Source organism: Pinus tabuliformis, chromosome 9, assembly GCF_031772625.1.
Source record: "Pinus tabuliformis cultivar Carrire ecotype Pingquan chromosome 9, CPIR1, whole genome shotgun sequence".
In the NCBI taxonomy this organism is placed as follows: Eukaryota; Viridiplantae; Streptophyta; class Pinopsida; order Pinales; family Pinaceae; genus Pinus; species Pinus tabuliformis.
Window position 1 is genome coordinate 588,370,613 of NC_142307.1, and position 4,949 is coordinate 588,375,561.

A 4,949-nucleotide genomic window follows, 5' to 3' on the forward strand; every position below is an offset into this window, starting at 1 on the left:
TCATTCAAGTCAGATAATCAGAGGAAACAAAGGAAAAAAGTTTGTTTTCAAATGTGAAAAGAGCTGAAGCCAAAACATTACAAAATGCGTTTGTACAAAGCAGAAATCGAGTTCTCAATTATATATGGTAATTCCGTTGTTTTTACAATGAATCCGCATGACAAAGACCATCATAGAAGGAATTTCATATTTGAATGCCGAAAATGTGAGCTGTAGGAGTCGCAGCGCATAGAGTAGGTGGCGCGGTGCACATGGGCCGCGCAGCGCACTGGGCGTGACCATCCAGTGCAAATTTACACTGGCGCGGTGCATCTAGGAGGCGTGGTGCATTGGGCCTCCGTCGCGGTGCACACAAAAGGCCCAAAACTGCTAATCTTTGCTCCAAATCGCTCAGAACTTGCACGGATTTGATAGTCATGGCAGCATGTCCCCTCGATGGCTATGCCAATTCTTTCAATGCCATAATCTCCTTAGCAACACGCGGGTTTTCAATTCCAGTCAGTAGAAGTAATGAAGCAGATTACAGGGTACTTGAATGTTGTGAAAAAAAAACATTACAGATTATCTCAACCCGACTGAGAGACAATCCTCCCAAAGAACGTGCTCAGCCACCTGCACATTCTGCTATTTACTCTCCAAATAATCATTCTACACCTGCAGATGTTTACTTGCCATATCAAAATACAATACCTCGTCATGCAAATTTGGATGAGCCTATTCCAGGGATGAGATCATCTAATGAATTTAGTAGGGGTTCAGGTCCTGCAAGTTCTGGACATATATTTGCTCCTGCAAAAGGGCCTCCAACTTCTAGACATATGTTTTTTGAAAGTGGAGGGTCTCGTCTGACTGATCGTGGGCCCTCTTCATCTGTGGAAGAGCTAGTTTTTCGTGTTTTATGTCCAAATAAGAAAATTGGCAGTGTAATTGGGAAGGGTGGTGGTATTATTAAACGCATGCGTGAAGACATTGGTGTGAACATCAGAGCTACCGATTCTGTTCCAGGGTCTGATGATCGCATTATTATAATATCGTCAAATTAGGTTCCCAATGACAATTTGTCTCCTGCCCAGGAAGCTTTACTGCACATTCAAAATCAAATTGTGGACCTGGGGCCAGACAAGGATGGTGTTATCACCACAAGGCTTCTCATCCCAGCCAGTCAAGTTGGTTGTCTAATTGGCAGGGGTGGTACAGTGATTTCTGAAATGAGGCAGACAATAGGTGCGAATATTATAATATTACCAAGAGAAGACCTTCCTCGGTCTACTTTGGAAACTGATGAGTTGGTTCAGATTGTAGGTGATATAAGGGTTGCACGAGAAGCTTTAGTTCAGATAACTTCAAGACTGTGGGAAAATTTAAACCATGAAAGGTCCAGTACTGGTGCTATGGTTTCTTCATCTCTGGCACCATTAAGTAGTAGAGAAAGGTTCGAGCAGGGCTCTCCTGGTATATCTTTCTCTTCTAGCATGGCGTTTCAGGGTGGTGGTCATTCATCATCAAGCTATCCGACTATACAGTCTTCACCAACCCCATGGTCATCAAAGTCAAATCGGGATATAGGCAGTGTTGGCAATTCCTCTGAGTTTGAGGAGCCAATTCTTCGTCAAGGGGGTTCTGCTGGATTTGGAAGAGCTGCTGGTGGGCTTATCACAAAAACTACAGTTGAAGTTGTAATACCAGAACGCGCAGTTGCAGCCATTCTAGGAAAGTCTCGGAATGGTATTGTTAAAATTCAGCAGATTTCTGGTGCCAAAGTTAATCTTCTTGAAGTTAGACCAGGAACATCTGAAGGAGTGGTTGAAATTTCAGGCACTCCAGAGCAAACAAATGCAGCCCAATGCTTGATTCAAGCATCCATTGTCAACAGCAAACCTTTATTTCGTTAATATGCCAATGAACAGATTTTATGATGAAGCGCATGAATGTTATAAATATGGAGTCCGTGAACTTTAGTGCTATTGGAAAACATCAGGCATTGGTCAAGTCCCATAACTTCAATGTTGATACAGTCAATCAGCTTTTGCAACAGCTTGAAGGCCAGTCCTTATCTTACAGAATTTTTGCTCGGGACACTCAAGCATTAAGAAGCAGGGGTCCTGCAACAGAATGCTTTATGTATCATGCTCGTGCTGCAGTTGCTACTTTTCCATACTTGGGCATTCGATTCATCTTCAGATTTAAAGAACATGTGGCGGATTTACCCATATTTTAGCATTAAAATATTGGAGACCTTTTCCTAATTTCTGTAAAGTGGCAAACGCATCTCCAGAAATTTGAGGCCGGTTGTGTACGAATGCGCAAAGTGGCATTCAAGAAGTAGAGTTTTCAGGCCTAAAATCAATGCCTACACGATTCTAGGCTCAAAATTTAGCAGAGAAATAGGATTCGATTTCCTATTTTTGAACTTTAGTTATGATTCAAAGGGTCTATAGTTACAGTTTACGCTTTTCCATTGGTCATCAGAGATTTTCAAATGGAATAATGTAACGTTGTTCTATCTCCAGAACAGATGGACAACACTTTTCCTATCTTCATCGATTTGTTTTCCAGCTCCCTATTTTTCATCGATTTGTTTTCCCACAGATTGAGTTTATTTATTGTATGAAAAATCATTTGTGAAGGGTTGAAGTTTCTGGGAAAGGTGGAGGAAAAACCCAGCGCTTTCATTGTACAGTTTTGGCTAGGAGATTAATAAAATGATGCAACTCTGATTCATGAGATTCCTGTGGTGTGAGTTTTAGCATATGTTCTTCTTTCTGTTTCATGAGTATTTTGTTATGTTTACAGTTCATTCATAATCGTTTCCAGCTGAATGTTTTTAAGTAAGAAAGGTAGAATCCAGTTATTGCTCTGCCTGGGAAAAACATTCACCCTCTGTGTGTCTTCTTCTGTCTGAAAAAGGATTCATTATATATGCCCTTTTCAGCTTCTCAACAGTCTGTCCACTCCATATTATTTCAGTTTGATTGCTAAACCTCATGCCTATCTTGCCTCACGAAATAATCTGTGTCTTTGATTTAATTTCCCAGCTCATGTTGCCCTTTGGTCCCATACAGCCCAGAAAATTCAGTCATTCAATAAATCACCTCTTTCATATCTATTTACTAGCCTAAAATCAGTTTCCCATTTGAAGTCATCTCAAGCCTTATTGAAACACTTTTCGCTGAGATTGACCTGGAGAGAGCCCTCTCCTGTCCTCGTATGGCTAACTACGAGGCTGAGCTTGGTTTGATGTGGACCTAGAACCTTGTCTTTTCAGCCTGAGACAAATCTAGGATCTAACACTTTGAATAATCGTGTTAAGAAACTAGTTATGCTTTTGTTTAGTAGATCTATAATAATTTTCTAGGAATAAATTACTATGTGCTAGGTTTAGAATTTAACATGGTATCAGAGTGAAAACTCTAAGAAGTTGATCTCAAGGTGCAAAGTTTGTACAAGAATAGTTGAAGGAAAGTTTGGATCATACAAGGTGCATATTAAAAAAAATTAGGCCATATGAGGGTTGCATAGTATATGGTGGCCAAGGAAAATGATTTTGTAGGAAAAAAATGGTGTTGTACAATGGCTAAGAAAAATAATGAAATGAAATTAAAAAAAGGTGAGATCATTGAGTGGGCCATGAAGAGCCCCATCCAGGTTTTTATTTGAAAAATTGTGCTTCCTTTGAATAATCGTGTTAAGAAACTAGTTGTGATTTTGTTTAGTAGATCTATAATAATTTTCTAGGAATAAATTACTATGTGTTAGGTTTAGAATTTAACATGGTATCAAAGTGAAAACTCTAAGAAGTTGATCTCAAGGTGCAAAGTTTTTACAAGAATAATTGAAGGAATGTTTGGGTCATACAAGCTGCATATTTAAAAAAAATTAGGCCATATGAGGGTCACACAGTATATGGTGGCCAAGGAAAATGATTTTGCAGGAAAAAAATGGCGGTGTACAATGGCTAAGAAAAATAATGAAATGAAATTAAAAGAAGGTGAGATCATTGAGTGGGACATGAAGAGGCCCATCCAGGTTTTTCAATGGCCCAAGATATCCAGACCTGTCACTAGGGCTAATTCGCTTATTCATTTTGTTTGTGAATCGTGGTGTGAGGCTACATAGTAGGAAAAATTGAGGACAATAATGCACAAAGAATTTGTGTATCATGGGAACACATAAAGAATGATCACTACGGGAAGAAAATGACTATGACCATATACAAAGAGTGAAAGTTGTTGGGACTAGATGGAGAGATCTTGCATAATAGGAGTTGTTAACAATAAATCACAAGGGCAAGGGACATGTTTGATCAACATCTTGTGGGGCTAAGGATATATTAGTTTCAAAGAATCTATTGAGTGTGTTGTTAAGAGAAGATAATAGGCCATGTTGTCTTACATTATAGGACAATACCAATGAACTGTTTTCAACATGCAGAGGGAGTGACATGGATTAGAATAGGTGATGTTGTAGCGTAAAGATTGTTATAGACATAGTGGTTCCATGTGAGGAGTCAACCATTGGGAGACGCTATGAAGGCATTCTCAAAATATTGAATGAATAGAGTGCAGGTAAAGAATATGGTTAGGATCCGAGGAAACTCAAGAAGGGAGGCCCATTGGGTGGAGAAGAGAACCTTAAGTATTGAGTCATGGACAAGATCAATGTGTAAGGATCAAGAAGCGGCATAGCAAGATACTAGAAATGAGAGGGTGAAAATTGATGAGAGGAATGAGTTGGTAGTATACAACATGGATGGTAGCAGTCGAGAGGGCTAGCCAACAAAATTTGTATGAAGTGATGGGTGCCTAAAGGACCAGGCATATTTTTTCTAGTTAAGAGTGCTAGAAGGACTTAACACATATCTTCAATAAGATATAGTTAAGATGACTATAGTGTGTATTCAATTTGAAGATAGGATGGATGAAACCTCAATTTCCCTACCTTGAAAGACT

General features: G+C 39.3%; 1 pseudogene; it reads left to right on the forward strand.

Annotated features, from left to right (window-relative positions):
- The first annotated feature begins 416 nt into the window (after nt 1–416).
- LOC149149933 (RNA-binding KH domain-containing protein RCF3-like) lies at nt 417–1,922 on the forward strand (annotated as a pseudogene).
- The last annotated feature ends 3,027 nt before the right edge of the window (nt 1,923–4,949 follow it).